Consider the following 18,990-nt stretch of genomic DNA (forward strand, 5'->3'; position numbering starts at 1 on the left):
TTTTCTTATTGTGACATGCATTGTCTTTACCGTTTTAACCACAGCTGACTCCAGTCATCCTATTTTCTCTCTCTTTGTTTTTGAAGGCTGTGACATTTAATTATGTGCAGTTCTGACTGAGTGAGTGACTTTTCATATCAATAAAATGGGCTGTATTTCCTGACATTTCATATCAGCTAACACGCACATACACACCCACAATTCTCCCTCTCTCTGTCTGTCTGTGTTTCTGTGTCTCATTCTCTCTCACTTTCTCTCTCTCTCTCTCTTTCACTGACACACGCACATCAGCACCATGTTTAGTGCTGAAGACCTAGGAATGTACAGTGAATTTAACTGTACACACTTAAAAGAGATGGTTCTTTAAAAAAGGAAATAGTTCTATATAGAACCATGAACACTCAGACAACCCTTTGTATGATTAAATGGTTCTTTCCATCATGATAGGTTTCCTCAGATTGTTGCAGAAAGTGCTGTACATGATTCTATATACCACCTTTTTAAAAGGATTTTATATAGCACCAAAAGGGTTCTTCTGTTGTTGTGATGTTAAGCCTATAACAATAAAAGAACCCTTTCTGATGCTATACAGAACGCTTTAGGGTTCTATATAGAACCATATACAACACGCTTTGGCAAAGAACTCTTTAATCATGCAAAGGGTTCTTTGAGTGTTCATGGTTCTATATAGAACTATTTTCTTTACTTAAAATACCCTTGAAGAGTGTGATAGTCCACAGTGAGGTGAAACAAGTATTCAGACACTTTTGTTTTTGTTATTTCATATATTTCCAGTGCAAATATCCAGTACACACATACTGTCTTTTGACTTTGTACTCAATAAATACACCTGAGAAAAAATGTATTTGTAAGATATGAAAGATTTGCATAACAAAGATATATTTCTTATTTTTGTCGTATGATGTGATAGCACTTTATTTAACAGTACGGTTTATTTTACAGTAACTATGTAGTTAATTTTAATTGGTATGTGCACTATATATTACTAATAAGTAATTTTCTAGTCAATACTTTGCATACCAGGTATATCAGTAGTACCTACTTATAAATTAATGACAAATATGTAGTAAAAGTTCAGTATGCAAGCACAGAGTAACTAGTGTGAGAAATACCAGGTACATTTCAAGTTTAGTTAAGAATTATAGATATGCGATAGAAGATATGCGTACATGATGATAGAAAAGTATAGAAGAAGACAGAGTAAGTGACTTTATTGCAGTATCCATATCAATAGGTATGTTTACTACTAAGTTCTCTGTAATACTGTGGTAATAGGACTATAAAATAAACTGTGAGTTGTACACAGTATTTATACTGCAGCTACCTTTCTCTTATTGCCATCATATGCAGAAATTGACCAGACATTCTACTAGGTACACATAGATAACTTCGCTGTAATATGATGGAAACATTGTGCATTACAAGTAATTACATCAATTGTCTTTGTGGTATGCAGAGCATAACCATACACAGTGTTCATAACCATCCATAAAGTTATGGATCAGAATTATAAGAGTAAGAGAAAATGGAAATGTATTGTAGTAAAGTAGCAAACTACAGTACACAACTAACTAGATTGTAGACTTAAAGTGTGACAAAGTAAATGTATCAAAAGTATATTTCCAGAACGTACTGGAAATGGTTAACCTACTTACACTAAGAAAACAAAGAAAAGACACAGAAACTTCCCCAGAAACACACATACACTACACCCAACCTAAACACCTTTCACAATGCATATCCTCACATTCCTCTATGTTTGTCTGTATGTGTGCTTAATTTGTGTCTTATTGCTGCCAATTCTAGTCTTATGTCACTCATCAGAACACAGCTTTCTAAAAATAAAAGAACAAATAGAGTTGCAAATAGAATGTTAACATGTCTCACAACTTGTTTAAAGACAACTGAAGTAATTTGCACACAGTAATGTGTACATCATTTCTAGAGCCTAACTGATCATTTTAAAACAGTTCATTACAGAAAAATAGAAAGGTCACTTAAATGTTTTTTTTTTCCAAGAACGTTCCACAAGCTGAGAAGATGCATCAGTCAGTAAAGCACATTTTAACTGAAACTTTTAGTGTTTAAATTTTGACCGTGTAAAATATTAGCCAATATTATCAGTAATCTGTATTTTTATCGTGTTTAAATTGGTGTTGATATCACAATATTTTTATTTTGGTATATTTACACATGAAAAAAGTATATTACATCAACAGAATTATTGTCAACATTTCAGTGCTATACACACTTGAATCAAATAAGTTTCATGCATCATGTTTTCAGTGTAGCCTCCTAGCCTATCTATTCTTATAATATATATATTTTTTAATTTTTTTTTTATTCTCATAATAGATATCAGTACATAGGTTGTGAAGCCAGCTCTCGAGTTGAGTACCATTTCCTGCCGTTCCCAGAAATATACTGAGATCCACTAGTTTATCTTTAAAGTAATAACTGTCAAGTACATTATACACACATTAAATACAGTACAAGTGCAAGACATTGTACCAGGCTTATTAAGGCCCCAAAGGCTGTTAATGGGTAAGTAATTGCGTAATTCATACATACCCTGGTCCTCCTTTGAAATGAGCTTGTTTTCATCACCAAATGTGAAAGAGAGAGAGCAAGAGACAGAGAAGGAAAAGACAAGGGATGAATAGAGAGAGAGAAAGGGAAGGTTAGCAGAACCCCAGGGAGGGAATGACCTCCAATTAGTGACAGTAACATGATAACTCATGGCCAGCAGCGTTAGATTAGCATATTTCATAATTGATTATGGACGAGCGTTGGAGGACGAATATTTATTCAGAGCTTGTTAAGGCCAATTTGAAGGAGAATTAACGAGGAAATGGCTTGAAACCAAACCTGCGCTTTCCTTTCTCTTCGTTTCCCCTTCCAGGTTCAATACTGAATTATGGAAATTATGTAAATGTCAACTTCAGTCATTGGAGAGTAAAACAAACCTCATAATTTTGAAAAAATTGAGAATGTCCTTGGCGGCAGCATTCTCAAATTCCTGTCAATTATATAATCAGCAATGTAAACAGTTTGGCTTAAATTGGAAATATTAGACCTTTTTCCTTCTTCATTGTCTTGGTACAGCTGTTTTTCTGCCAGCTGGTTACATGACCCAGTAGATAAAGCCCACGTTGTGGTCCACTACGATTACTGTTTTTGAAGAGTAGCTCGGGTCAAAAATGTACACTTTTCCTCAAGCATGATTGTGTTAAAGTGGAACAGGGTTATGTGGCTGAACAATTCTATTCATTATGCATCAAACCTGTGATGTTGAGTTTCTCTCCATGTTTATATTTTCAAACCAGATATGGCCACATGGCTTGTATTTATTTAAACACTGCAGTAAAGCAGATATTAAAGTCATGTACAGTTGTTCGTATCTGAGCTGGGGGAATGGATTTCTACAAAAACATTTATTTCTGATACTGTCTCCTCTCCACTGGATGACTCAAGATTTCAAACACACTGCGCTGGCTCTAAGAGTTATAGAAGAGTTATTGTTTGCACAGTAAGAGCGAGGAGTCATCACTTCAAGTAGAAAAATTATCAATCACATAGAGCATTTAAATAGGAACAAAGCTAATGAGGATGCAAAAAAAATTACTTAAGCTAATGGCTTATAGAGCTCTCTCTCCCTCTCTCTGTAACTCTATCACTTTCTGCCTATCACTCTTTCTTTTGTTCTCTACCTGTATACGTCTTTCTTGCTCTGCCTCTCTTTCTGTCTGTGATGATCTTTTTCTATTCCATCTCTCTTTCTTTGTATCTCTTTTTCTCTCTCCTTTGCTCACGCTCTGCCTCTCTCCTTCTCTCTGTCACTCTGTTTCTCTTCTTTTGGTTTAATGCAATCATGCAAAATGTTGTAGTCAAAGGTAATGAGGGAATATGACTGCTGTTTAGAGCTGTGTATGTGTGTGTCTGAGAAAGAGAGAGAGAGAGAGAGAGACAGAGAGTTGTTTGAGAGGGAGAGTGAGAGAGAGAGAGTGAGAGAGAGAGAGAGTCGTTTGATCTATAACCAGATTATTCCTCTTCTTCTCTATTTTATTTATTTAATGTCCTGCTTTTCTACTCTCAGCTTTTGGCCACCATTTAAAATTTTTACCCAACACATGTTTATTTTGTGTGTGTGTGTGTGTGTGTGTGTGTGTGTTAAACAGAATGGATGATCTGTATAGTGTATTCAATGCTGTGTGTGGTAAGCCCTGACTCAGCAACTCAATCATTCCCAGTTCTTTTCCTTAAAAGTGTTATTCTCTCTCTCTCTCTCTTTCTCTCTCTCTCTAGACAGTATCAGGAGCTGGGGGTCATATATAGAGTTTGGTCCAAAAGTCTGAGACTACTAATTAAAATTGTTCAGTATTGAATTCTTTTCAAATTTAATCTAAACATTTTCATTACAAATTTAAGTAGCATCTTTGAAATATGCAGATGAATTCTGTAATTTCTTAATATTTGGTATTTGTGTGTGCACTCAAGCTGCACTTGCGGTGGCACAGACTCTACAAGTTTGTGCAAAAGCCTCTAATGAATAGATTCAGATCCACCTGAGATTCTGAACATGAGCTTCAATGGATTAGACTAAAAAAAAAAACCTGACCATTTGGTAAAAAGGCTTTAAATGGTCAATGTCACAAATTTGCTTATATTTAAATAGTGAATATGTCTTCATCGTTTTACTTTTTCTTTATTTTTTCAAAATTCTGAAACTTTCTGTTGTTTGTGTATAAAAATATATTTTAAAAATCTAGTTTTTTAATGTTGAACCCCACTGAATGTCCTAAATATATTATATATGTGTGACCATAGATGCCATTTGAGTTAAGCATCACTACTGTGTTAAAAATTGGCCCATCTTTGGAGACAGCTACAGCAGAGTGCTGTTTTTGCCATAGTCTAGTGCACTGTTTCTAAATCCTGCTTGTGAATTACTCCCTGCCATGGACATGTAGGTGATTACTACTCTAACACACCTGATTCAACTCATCAACTAATTAACAAGACCTTCCTAAGTTGAATCAGGTGTGTTAGAGAGAGGAGAGCACAGAACAGAAGCACTGTGGAAACAGAATCATGAAATACTAGTCTAGCAGACCAACAGGCTGCAGCAACTGGAAGCAATGAGTCAAATTCATGCACATGGATTTGAGAAAGCAGATTGGCAAGAAACTGCCAGAGTGCTGGAGGTTAGAGGTGAATACCCTTTGTTTTATGTCACTGGCTGATAAGGATATACTGTGAGTACGCTAAGTAGACTTGTTAGTAGATACAACCAAGCTGCCTAACACTTAGCAGATATAATGCTGCTCTCAATTCGTGTCAGAAATATCGTATTTACTAGTGGGAAACTCGTATTTTTCAATGAGCTCTGAGTTTCCGAGTTGGGGGCGTGTCAACAAAAAACTAATGATAGCCGCTGATAAACAGGCCATATTTCAGTTATTCATCAGCCACAACGTTAACTCTGCAGGCTGAAACCATCCACACAGGGAAATACAGATATAATGTATATACACAGAAAAAGAAAAGTTAACCAAAAACATTATTTCCACTTATTTCCAACCAAAACCACTTGAACACAAATCAAGTCGTACTTACGACCTCCGAAGTCATAAGTAGGAACTTCTGAGAAGCTGCCCAACACAGGGAAGTATGATGCTATTTTAACTATGTTATTTAGACTACTGATGTTAAATGTGGGGATAAAGCATGACCCATTATACACTCTATTAAATGTACAGCCTGAGGGCTTTGTGTCGCAATGCGATACTACATTTGAATGCTCACTTCCTGTTAGAACGTGGGGTGGGACAGACCCCTAATCTTGAATGCTGAAAAGGTTATTTGTAATTTAAATTGTAACTCATTATAACCCCAAATGAGGATCCAATAATCAGCAATACACAAATTATCCAGTTATAAATGTATGTAGTATATATTTCGTGGTAGTCCTTGTTATCAGTTAACCTTTCGTTTTACAGTATACCAGCTAGTAAGATGGAGAGGGGTTCAAAAAAATCCTAGCCCAATAGGCTAGAGCTGGCCCTGTGTAAAATTAAGCAAATGCTTTTCTTGCAAAGTCAGGACATTTATCCTCACAATGTACAAAAGCAAACACACAAGCACCTTACCATGGTTGGAATTTTGTGCTGCTTGTATGTAGTGGCTTTACTTCACTAAAAGCTGAAGGCCATGTGTTTATCTGCCTGATTAATGGACTCGCACTCTCTTCAGCAGTATCCACTCTGTGAGATGAGTGGCTGGGGTACTTTTATATTTCCATAAATAACACTGTGCTGTGTGCGTATTTCAGCAATCATGTGTATGTGTGTGTATTACTGTGATTATTTTTCATTAATACTGTGTGTGTGCTTCTTTGTGGGTGCTTTCTACTTGTACTGTGTGTAGGTGTATGTGTGTGTGAGTTGTGGGGGGTATTGGATCATTGTGGATTAGCAATAATCCTGACCAGAGAATCCCCCAGTGGAGGAGCAAAGAACACACAGCTTTTCAATGCAAACATTACTCTCACTTTCCAAATCATTGCCTGTTCACACAGATATGAAACTTAACCTCTGTAAGGTCTACTGTGACACACAGCATGTAAGAAATGGGTGTGTATTCATTGTGATGAATACATACACACACACACACACACACACACACACACACACGGATATACTGTTAACAGCAAGGAAGGAAAAAACAAAAAAATAAATAAATTTCAGACTCTGGAGTATAACCCAGGGCTATAGGCTTGTCATCTTTTCTCATTGGTGGACGATGTTAATGTGGCCAACATAGTAGTTTGTCCAAGAAATATATTTTCATTGTTTCTAGACCTATCATCAGCTATAGTAGTTAGCTGAGCTAGTGATAAAACTGCTTCCTTTGACTTTTCAGTCACATGCTTAACAGTGTTGGAAACATGCTCACATTAAAGCATTTTTGTTTTGTAGTAGTCAAGTATAATATCATACATATACCAAATAAAAGCACAGCTGTAAAAGTCTTTACAGACTTAAAAATAATTAGAACTAGGGGTGTTAAATGATTAAGCCAATCCCATTATTTACAGTTAATTAGATTAATTAGAAATAGATTAATTGCATTTCTCTTATTAGCTCGCTCAATTTTGTTTTTAATTATTTTTTTAATACAGTTTTCTCCCAAATTTTGTCCTTGCCAGTTGCATCTGCTAGCTAGCTAGGTCTCCCCCGACCACACAATGCTACCGAAACGGGAGGGTGAAGGCTAGCTTCTTTTTGAACTGCTGCTGACACGTCATTGCACAGCTTAATGTGCTTGGAGGAGAGCACTGACTGCCAGATCTGTTATGTCAGCTAACATAAACCCATGTGGGCTAGCATTGTGCAGAGTGATGTGGAGAGGGACGGCCCCCCAGAGAAAGTGAGGCCAGTTAAGCTCTTTTGGGCTCTGGGCCGCAGATGGCTGTGGTATGACCAGAGATCAAACTCACAATCTCCTGATGGTAGGGCCAACGCTTAGACAGTTGTGCTTTTTTTGCCATTTGAATGGACAAAATACACTTCATGATCCTTACATCTCCTGCAAGCACTGTCCAGCATAGGCAGCCAAGGGCGTCCTTCAGTGCTATCATTACAAATATTGCTGGTATTGCTGGCATCAGTGCTATATTTTGCTTTTTAACTTCAAACTTGACATTCTACTTTTATTAAGAGGTACATCAAAGGAATTTCATGGCATTTAAAAGCTGTATTTGATTGGGGAGGTTATACCAACTTTGTGTGAGAGAGCTGGGCCTCAGCCTGGAACTACAGATGGTTCTAGGGATCAAACTAGGAAATTGAATTAACAGCATAAAAAATTATGCTGTTAATAATTTAGCAATTTAATATGTCAATAACATGTTAACTGTGATACTACTCTAAAACATAAAATTGAGATTTCACTGAATTGTTGGCCTGTATATTTTCTCTGTGATGAAACGTAATGAATACCCAAATAATGATTTCAGTATTAATATACTGGCACCTTGAACAGAGTAACAGAGTACTTGAGCACCCTTGCAAATCTCTTGTTTGGGCCAGGCTCTGCTCCATTGTGATGACCATAACAATGGAGCAAACACACAAGTGCATACGCACAGAGTGAGTAAGGCATGATTTGGCCCAGGTTGTGCTCCATTGTGATGAAAAAACCACACACACACACACAAAACCTCTGTACAGAGAGGCACAGTGAGGGGCAAAAGACACTAATCCCTCTTTATTCAGTTTTTTGTACAAATACAAACAAAAGGATTAAAATGTGTGAATTCTTAATTACAAGAGAGTTATTTACTCTAACAATCCACAGAGGAGCAATAACGGAGCTGGACTGGCCCTTCAGTTTCCACTCCAGGCCTGAAAATTGTGTTGTTTCTTCTGTTTTTCACAGCCAAATATATATTCTAGCTTTAATGTAGCTACTCCTGTGTAACTCTGTGCTGCTTTAGCGCATATGTCATCTTCCACAGCGCTCCAGTTAAAACCTCTCTGGGCATGGGATTGCTCTGTACACAGCGTAGAGGTAGAGCAGTAATCCTGCTGTGTGATAAGCAGTGAATCTGGAGTTTATTCGACTGATAAGGACTGTTAGTGAAGGTCGAGAGAGGAGAAGAGGACAAAAACCCTCTGATAAGGCATAAGTCTCAATGTGTGTACGTGTGTGTGTGTGTGTGTGTGTGTGTCTCAACATCTGAAATCTGTTCACGACATTATTGTTCTGATTATACGCTCTGCTTCCAATGCCTCCTGTAGTCCTCTGTATGTTAGAAGTGCAGGATACTGAGAAGTGTGAATGTTTCATTACGCTTACATAAGATAACTCACTCCAGAGATGAACGACCTCCTTAACATTCATTTAGCAGAGAGAGAGAGAGAGTTGGGGGGGAGGTAGGGAAAGAGAGAGAGAAAGAGAGGGGGGGAGAGCAGTGGGGGAAAAAGATGGGGGAGGGAGAATGAGGTGCAGGAGAGAGAAAAAGGAAAAGAGGTGGGGGAGAGGAAGGGGGAGGGGCGATAGAGGATGAGAAAGAGAGAGAGATATGAAAAGAGAGAGAAAGATGTGGGGGGAGTCTTAGGATTAAAAGAATATGTGGAATGGGAATGGTGAGAAAAAGAGTGAGAGCAGGGGTGAAGGTAGAGAGAGGAAATGTGATGTTTCATGAGCAAAAACAGAAAGCTGACCTGTTGCCACCTCACCAGTGTCTCAAGTCTTCTGTGAATAGTTGCACTTGAACACACCAAGGACTCCAGCTGACAGCTGACATGTGCATGCATGAAAGGAAATAACTCCATACCAAGCTCAGCAGACAGATACAGGCTGCTCCATTAGCTTGTGAGCATTGCAAATCCTAAGAGCGCTGCAGAAATCAGTGTTTTTGTGTTGGTAGTAATCAGAAATTAGCATTACTATAATGAGGGTAATCGGATGAAAAAGGTATGTATGAAGTGAGGGTTTATACTTTAAACACTGAAATGAAATAGTAGCTGTCTCGTTTTCATGATAATATAACACAAAGTCCATGAATGACTGGAAAAACCCATGCTCATGATGGTACAGCTGTTTTAGTGTGTTCTTGGCTTGAGCACCTCAATGACTCTAAACATTGGTACATTCAAATAGAACAAAGTGGGTAAATGATTATTAATGCCCGCGTCCGCTCGCTTGAACCACGTATCAGTCTAGTGATATGTGGTTGAATCTAGTGTCATTCCTGCATTTATCCACCTGCAGAACCTTGTGCTGATCTTGCCCACACATGCATACTTCAAACAAATGCTCACACACACCTGTACACTCCCCCCTTCCCTTCTTATTCTCACTGATTCACTATGCTGAACAACCAATCAGAGAACTCTCACCCAGCTGAAATAGCGCTGACAAGGGTTGGCTAATGCCAATGGCATGGGACACGCTGCAGTCAGCCACAGACGCTCAATGAGGCCTAACAGCGGCTGACAGTCGGCTTGGTGTGTCAGGCCCTTACAAGTAAAAATCAAAAGTGTGTGTGTGTGTGTGTGTGTGTGTTTGTTTGAGAGAGGGGAAGAAAGAGAGAGAGAGACAGAAAGAGAGACAGAGAGAGAGAGAGAGAGAGAAAGAGAGAGGCCAGTAGGAAAGAAGACCATAGAGTTCAGCACAGCTTGATTCCATTTTGTTCCTGTTATTTATTACCCAGATAATGCCCCACGGAGGCCTTAGCGTCAGTCAGGCAAAGAATCACGGGATTTTATCTTTATTTATTTATTTATTTATTTATTTTTGCTGGAGACAACTCACCCCACACATGAAATGTGCACCCCACCTATGAGAGGTGGAGATTACACATTACCTCTACCTCTTTTTCTTGTTCTTTCACTCTCTCTCTCTCTCTCTCCATCTCTTTCTCTTTCTTATCTCAACTCAGTATCATTTTATTGGCCTGATAAAATGCTGATTTGTATTGTCAAAGCAACAAGCAACATATAAACATATAAAAATAAAATGTCCTCCCCCCCCGCTCACTCTCTCTCTCTCTCACTCTCTCTCTCTCTCTCTCTCTCTTTCTGTTTATCATTTAAAGGTCACTGTTTCGAGTAGCTGTGGGTTGCCATGTAAATTACACCTGACAGGAGAGCACATGGGTTTGCCTCGACATTGCTAATCCCCATGACCTGAGGAGCTGTTACAAAACCTGTGGCTAATTTTATGTGTGTATGTGTGTCCATGGGTTGGGGAGGGGAGAGGGAGTACATGTGTGCATGTGTCTGTGTATCCTCAGAAGTCCGTAGGCATAGTGTCGAGAGGCTGTGGGTTACAGTGGGTGTTCATTTGAGTCATTTTACGGGGCCAGTGCTTTGGTTATTAATGTGTCTTTCGTTCCTTTTTTTGTGAAATGCATTTCCGTCTTTGTCTTTCTTTCCGATCAGACCATGGACAGTGATCGACTGGGTTTTCAGTACCATGGAAAGCTCCATTCAGAGTGATGACACATGGGGAATTGCCCAGAGTTCGCTTGTGTCACATTCTGACACCTGTGTGACATTTTAGACAATGTTGTTTGTGTACACTGATGCAATTCAGATGCAAGACAACATGGGAGAAATTTGTGTGTGTGTGTGTGTTTGTATATTTTCAGGACAAAAATGCCCTGACTTTGTAGGAAAAAACAGAAAAAAACAAGGGCAACCTACAATCTCAGGACCAAAAAATGGTTCTGACATTACGAAGAGCTTTATGCTCTATTTCATGTTTTAAAACTGAAAGGGCAAAAGCATTTTTTCTTTGATTACTGAGGTTAAAGTTAGGGTTAGGTTTAGGGTTAATCTTATATAGGTATATAGTGTATGTACCTTAGTTAAGTAGCATATAATTATATAGTTACACTATGTATCCAAACACTTTTAGACACCCTTTATAATTAGTGAATTCTTGTACTTTAATGTGCAGTAGTTGTTAATACAGCTGCTTGTTAATGTGCTGATGGTCTGGAGGAGTAGCACATGAGCCTAAGGTCACCATGGCCAATAATAAGTGACAGCTAGAGGAGTATACAGGAATAAAGCCCCCCAGCACTGGGCTGTGAATTAGTGCAATTGTTGTCTAGAGTGCTGGAGCACTACTGACTACCTTTGGGGTGAGTTGAATTGGTGTCTGTGATCCAGAACTGAGCATCCAGCATCTGTATCTGACCTCACTAATGGCCTTGTGACTAAATCAGATCCTCCCAGCAATGTTCTAACATCTAGTGTAAAGCCATCCCAGAAGAGTAGAGGCTGTTACTGCAGCAAGGAGGGGACAAAGTCCCTATTAATACCTCTGATATCAGAATAAATGTTGGTGAGTAGGTGTCTACAGACTTTTGGATGTGTGTTTGTGTGTATGTGCGTGTGTGTACCTTTTAATTTCACTCACATTTGTTCAGAGAGGTTACCAGGAGTATACTGTGTGTTTGTGGTGTTTTGTGACCCTGCAGAAGCAGTACAAGCATTACAGTCTTAGTCAGTAGTATATAAGATTTACTGTGGTATTTATCCCTAAGCAGCGGTATTTGGTAAGATTTACAAGAAGCTGTAGTACAGATTGCAGGAGCATGCTCCATAAACCAAAAAAAGCCTATACAGAGAAAAAAGGAGCAAAAACAGAGAGAGAGAGAGAGAGAGAGAGAGAGAGAGCGTGAATGACATTTTGTCTTCTGCAGCGAAGGAAGCTGTTCTATAACAGGTTTCGCTTAATTTGAACTGAATTGGAAAGTTATTAGAGAGCCCGATTTAGTGGTTTGTGAATTTGGTCAAGGGCACTGCAGCGGAGCTGGAGCTCAGAGCGCTGTTTGGAAAGGATGCTGTTTAACTTCTGGAGCTGAACTGCATGCAGGAAAAACTGCTGTTAGACACTGGGGTGTGTGTGTGTGTGTGTGTGTGTGTGTGTGTGTGTGTGTGTGTGAGAGAGAGAGAGAGAGTATACAGCTCAGTACTCTACCTGAAACAATGTTTGTGTGTGGGTAATCGGTAGCACCCACAAAGCTCTTTCCTAATGGTGCGAAGAAGAATACAGTCTGTGACAGTTAGTTTGGGTAATGTAGTAGTACCTCTTAGTTCAATAAAAAAGACATATATTACTACTACTGCTATTAATACTAATATTAATACTAATAATTACAATAATACGCTTTCCAGTATAACAGAATTCATAATCAACAATATACCAAATAACCCCCCACACAAACACAGAAACACATGCACACAGTTCCCCTGAGGAAAAACTCTCTAGACCATGGTATAGTATCATTAAGCTGGGCTGGACAAAGTTCTTAGCCATTGGGGAAGGTCCCTCTTAGCCTGAGAGGCCTCACAACTGTGGTGTAGTGTCACTCAGCCAGCCAGCATCAGAAACAACGTAGCTGCAGTTTAGTCATGCTCTAGCAGCCAATCTGGGCAATCTTGTAGCTGCAGTGTAGCGTTGCTCAAACAGCCAGCCCAATAAGCTAGGTAGCTGCAGTGTAATGCGACTCAAACAGCCAGCCTCAGAAGATTTATGTCTGCAGTCTAGCAATGCTCAAGAAGCTGGCTGGCGAAGCCTCACAGCAGCAGTGTAACATGGCTCAAGTTGCTGGTTTTTGTGTGAGAAGTTTCGTACGTACATTCCAGATCTGTTTTTGTACCTGGGCAGCATTTTAAAATGGGCACATATTACGGAAAAAAATGGGTGACTATTGACTTCTAGGGTTTATTAGAAACATTATTCTAAACATTCCAGTGCTGAATTAAAGAAGTCAAATTTGGACATACACAGGTCTTGGCTGAATGACTACCTTCGGGGTAAGTGGAAGATTGTGTAAATTTTATTTTCCAGTGAACCATTCCTTTAAGCAAACCAACGAAAACTTCAGTTTAATAACCACCAGTTAACTCTCAGGCAGATCATACTCTAGGAACATTTCATAGATGAAATTGCCTTAAAAAGTTAAAATAAATAAAAAGACTTAACTATGTCTTGAAACGCTTAGCTATTTCTGTACCTGACCGTAGAAGACCCCTTATTTCATATATCACATATCTAGTAGATGCAGGCATGATAAAAATGCAGAGCTCTGAATTTGATTCGAATTTTGAGCATGAGCAGACTGCATGATTAGTTTTCCTTTTTAGTTTGGGCAAATGAAGATAAATGTAACAATTACAAGAATATATTTGGTATATATTTGGTTCAGAAAAGCAGTAAAGCAAAAGTAAGTCGAGACAAATCATGAATACACCAATAAAGTGCTACCCCCCAAAAAAATAAATAGAAGCAATGTTCATGTTATGGACAATATCACAGAAATTTCCCTTTGAAGCAAAATAGTTTCATGTAGTATGCCTACTGTTACATGTTCAAATCATAATTTTCAGTCCCCTGTTTATATGGTTCATATAGAAACAAAGCTGCAAAAACAACCTTTTGAATTCATTCGTTAAATGCATTGTGATGTCATAAAAAAAACAATGCATTACAGCTCTTTTTGGTACAAAAACAATTAAGGTAAAAGACAACTAAATAATCACAATTGTGTATTAATGTAGGTAAAATATAGTGAAATAAATGCTAGGGATGCACCCAAATTTCAGCCAAAAATGACACTCCTGGTTTTTGGCCAAAAGAGAAAAAAGGTACGAAAAAAGTACAAAGTGACCTTCTAAAAATACCAATTGAAAGAGAAATTTTTCACCATACTCAATTATACAAGTCTTCAGCTGTGCAACCTTAAGGGGCCTTCATTGGCGTATTTTGCACTTTGTAATGTGCCACACATTTTCAATAGGAGACAGGAAGGCCAGGCTAGCACCTGCACTCTCTGATTATGCAGCCATGCTGCTGTAACACATGCAGAATGTGGCTTGGCGATGTTATGTCGAAATAACCAAGGACATCCTTGAAAAAGACGCCATCTAAAAGGCAGCATATGTTGCTCCAAACACCATTAATGGTGCCTTCACAGATGTGCAGCTCACCCACTAATATCCCCCATACCATGACAGATGGTCGTAACAAACTGGATGGTTCTTTACTTCTTTAGTCCAGAGAACACAACGTCCATTATTTCCTTTAAAAATTTGAAATGTTGACTCGTCAAACCACACTACAAATTTCCACTGTGCATCAGTTCATTTCAGGTGAGCTTGGGTCCAGAGAAGTCAGCAGCATTTGGACAGTGTTCAGATTCATCAATGAAGCATGCCAGTCTGAGGGGTTGAAAGTCACAGGATTCAGTTGTGGTTTTTGCTGTTACTTTTTCCACACAGAGATTTTATGGATTTCCTGATTCTTTTGATGATATCAGCACTGTAGAGGGTGAAATACCTAAAATGCTTATTCAATCATTAGTTGAGAAACAGTTGGACTATACCAGCGGTTGGCAACAGGCGGCACCGGAGTGTGGCTCTTTTACTGCCCTGTTGCAGCTCCACAGCAGAATTAGATTTAAAATAAAGAAGTATTAGAAGTAAAATAAAGCTCTGCTGCTAGTTCTAACACAGTTTTAACAATAAACTGTCTTAAATGCTGCAGTTAATGTATAACTGCTAATTCACCCTTTAACCTTGAAGGTTGGCGGGCAGACTGCTGGTCACCATAGCAATGACAACAATCTGGCCTAGCTAGTAGCTAACGAAAAGGCAAAGAGAAAGACTTATTTGCATTTATAATCACTCCAGCTGGTTACCTGATATGTTTCATCTACAACGAGAAACTGTCAAACACTTAAAAAGTCGCAAAGCTGTAGTCAGCTTCTCGCTCACCAGCTTCTCATTTGAATTTTCCCATTCCACCTTAAATGGCACAGTGATTACATTCTGGCGCCTCAGGCACCATTTAAGGTGGAACAAGAAAATTCGAACAAGTAGCTGGAGAATGAAAAGCTGACTTCAGCTTTGTAAAAAATCTAACATTGAGAGACATTTTACAAGAAGCTTTTCTACTTTTAAGGAAAAGTTGCGAGAAAAGCAGCCATAGCTGAGTTAAAGCTTAAAGCAGAGCAAAGTAAGTCTGCACTTTCGTTTATATTACATTTTTAGCCTATACTAGTACATTAACACATACTGAGACATATTTACAGCCAAGATGGCAAAATGCACATGAAATGTTGTGGCTCCCAAGGCGGTTTGATTTTTGTTGAAAGGACAAAATGGCTCTTCTTAACATTTGGGTTGCCCACCCCTGGACTATAGTTGGATGGGGTGAGCCTCAACCCATGCTTGCTCAAAAAGGACTAGGCTTTTCCTGGATGCTCCTTTTATGTCCAATTAAATAAATTTAGGCTTAAATTGCCCCTGTCACTTTTTTAGAACATACCGCAGGCATCAATTTCAAAATGAGTACATATTTACAAAAACAATAAAGTTGATAGGATAAGGAATTAATTATCTTGTCTTTGTACTGCTTTTGTTTAAAAACAGGTCAAAGTAGATTACCGATCACTGTTTTTTGTTGGCTTTTCACATACAGTCCCAACTTTTTCAGAACTAGGTTTGTACTAAAATGATGGAATTCATAGCCTTGAATGACCAACTTTTCTCTGTTCTCGAGGATGCTGGATTTCATTGTACATTCTGTAGCCTACATACTGTTTTTATTCAAGTGTTATGAGCAAGTGTATTTATGTCAGGTTATTTTATGTAAATTGTTTCTATTTATTGTCAGCTCAGTTTTGTCTTTCTTAAAGAAATAGTGGAGGTTATGGCCAAAACTTGTGGATTTGGGATGTCCTTTCACTTTTTATTTTAGAACCATTTTAACAATCAAAGCAAATCTGGAATATTTTTATTGTGCAAAATACTAAATATGAAACCAGGCCAGGAATTTTCATTTGGGTGCCTCACTAATGAATATTGTCTTATTGCTAGTAGTCAGTAATTAATAATATGTTAGTCAATAGTAGTTTCAGTAATCATGGTGATGTAGCAGTCATTTGTTGGGAATTACTGTTTGGATCTTTGGAGTGCTGTTCAGCTATCCATTTTATCTGTATGTCCTCTCATGATCTCCTGAGTACACAGACACACACACACACACACACACACACACACACACACACACATCCAAACATCCTAACACATAATGCTTAATTGCAACAGCGAAGCATAATTAGTTTGAGTGTAATTAGTAGAAAGGGTTAAGTCCTTTATTGCTGTAGCACCACGGATTCAAAATACACCATGACTCAGGCAGTCTTAATTTCTCTCAAGAATTATGATTACCCTTCATATTAATTAATTTTGCACTATGTGCACTGTTTGCTTAAAAAGGAGTATTGCCCAAAATTAATAATTAGAACAGTGTTCTCTGCCTCTGATTCAGGACAGTCATGCCACCTCAAATGCACATTACAGTTTCTGAACACTGTATTTATTCCCACCAAGGCAAAGTAGGCCTGAAAGTTAACATACAGAACATCATCTCAGCAGCCATCAAGGAACTCTGTTGACATACTGCTATTTTCAACTGCAGTTGACCTTTGCTTCATTCTTTCTTTGTAGAGGCTCTGTGCATTGATTACAGGTTCATTTCAAACATTTTTCTTGTACCTTTTCACAATTCTTTTTAAAGGTCAAAGGAATTTAACTTTACCATGCTTTCTATTGTGCCCATATCATCCACATTTCTGTCCTGGCAGTCTTGGTACAATAACTCGACAAGCAGCCTCGTTTTTCAGCTTCAGAAAACAATATAGGCAAGGCAAGTTTATTTGTGTAGCACATTTTATAGTTTTATGTCTATTTTATAGATCTATAAATAACAACTCATACTTCACAGATTTCAAGAGCAAGGATAACTGAATTTTCCCTTGCTTTTTTTAATTCAGTGTTTCTATGATGTCTCAAGAACAAATTCATTTCTGTTTATCCACCTATTCAGCCTACAGCAGTTTTGCCCCACCCACTCAATAATGAAGTATAAAGGATTGTTTCAATTGTGAGTGCTTTTTAATGAGGTAAAGTACACGGCAGCCAAGGAGGACAGAGGAGCTTATTTACATATATCAGTCTTAAGGGTACCATAACAAACACAGCCTGTTTAATTCTAAAGCATAAAGAGAGGTTGGAAAAAAATAATTACGAGCATTTTTGGTACATAAAACCACACAAATGTCATAAGTGGACCTCAAGGGAAAACATTAAATACCAAAAATAAGATATTTTTAAATTAAATATTTTACAGTATTTTTTTTCAACATGTCTCCCTCATGAATTAAGTAGCACTTTTGATACACAAGGCATTCAAGATGTTAATCTTATTAGACTTTCATTCTCAATGTTTCTCATTGTAGACACTTCTAAATGTGGTTTTATCAACTTGCTTGTTTCTTACAAATTATTTAAAACCTGTGAAGTGGGGGAACACATGTTGGTTTTGAACAATTTTAAAAGTACTTCAGCATGATTAATACTTTATCATACAAGTAATTACAAAGCTTTACAACTTAAATACATTAAAATATATTCATCAAAATAAGTATGATCAGTACGAAGTGAGTGTGAAACATGGCAAATAGAACAGCATGGCTTGTTATGCTATGTTTTTGATGAGTCTGTGCATAAAAACTTCCAGAAATGGTTTGTTTTGAATATTTATGGAAGTATATGTGCTTCTCTCATTATTTCTTTTAGAAGGCTTAATTGTAACACTGCTTTGCAGATAACCCTGCCGTGTGGAGGCTGTACTTTAGCCTGGCTAATTCTCACTGAGCTGTCTACATGAGTTGTCTGCTTCGAAAGGGTGTGATATTATAGCCACCGAGAGAGATTAAAATAATATAGGTGTGAATTCTGTTACTTATGCATACAACTCAGTAATCAAAAACACTTCAGGGTGAATCTGGAGAATTATCTGTCTGATTGCTGTTAAAGTTTGCAGATGATGATATGGAAATATGAAAACATGACCACAACACATTTTATTTGAATTTTAGTTTAACCAATGGTTAAATATTGGTTTGATTAGCATATTAGAATTATTTTATACATTAATATTGCAGTAAACATGCCAGTTTTTCGTAATATGGTAGACGTTCTGTAATTTGGGAGATATTTAAAACTTAAGTTTTAATTTAAAGCTGCTTAAGTTTATTGCTTGAAAAGCCATCACTACAGTTTAGGCAAATAAGCTGTTTCACAAGAGATTTTTTGTTGTATGTAGAGTAGTGCTGCTTCCACAAGTTCCTGCTACACTGTCACGCTGCGATCATGTGATACAACCCCGCTTGTAAACAGTCACAGGGAGCACAACTGCAGCAGGGGTGTAAGGAGCACACAGACACTTTTCTCCATCAAACAGGTGAAAACTCACATCCCACCCAGCTTGGGGAAGGAAATGCTCAATCGCATGAATCCATGTATGTTTGGAGTCACAAACTGCATGTGAGTGAAGTAATAGGTACAAAAGAATACTGAACATGATGAGTCAACAGGCATA

At 38.0% G+C, this 18,990-nt stretch overlaps 1 protein-coding gene across 1 annotated transcript in view; it reads left to right on the forward strand.

Annotated features, from left to right (window-relative positions):
• Positions 1-18,990, forward strand: part of il1rapl1a (interleukin 1 receptor accessory protein-like 1a) — a 111,649-nt gene that overhangs the window by 32,375 nt on the left and 60,284 nt on the right. The window lies entirely within an intron of this gene.

The sequence above is a fragment of the Colossoma macropomum genome, unplaced genomic scaffold (genome assembly GCF_904425465.1).
Source record: "Colossoma macropomum unplaced genomic scaffold, Colossoma_macropomum, whole genome shotgun sequence".
NCBI lineage: Eukaryota > Metazoa > Chordata > Actinopteri > Characiformes > Serrasalmidae > Colossoma > Colossoma macropomum.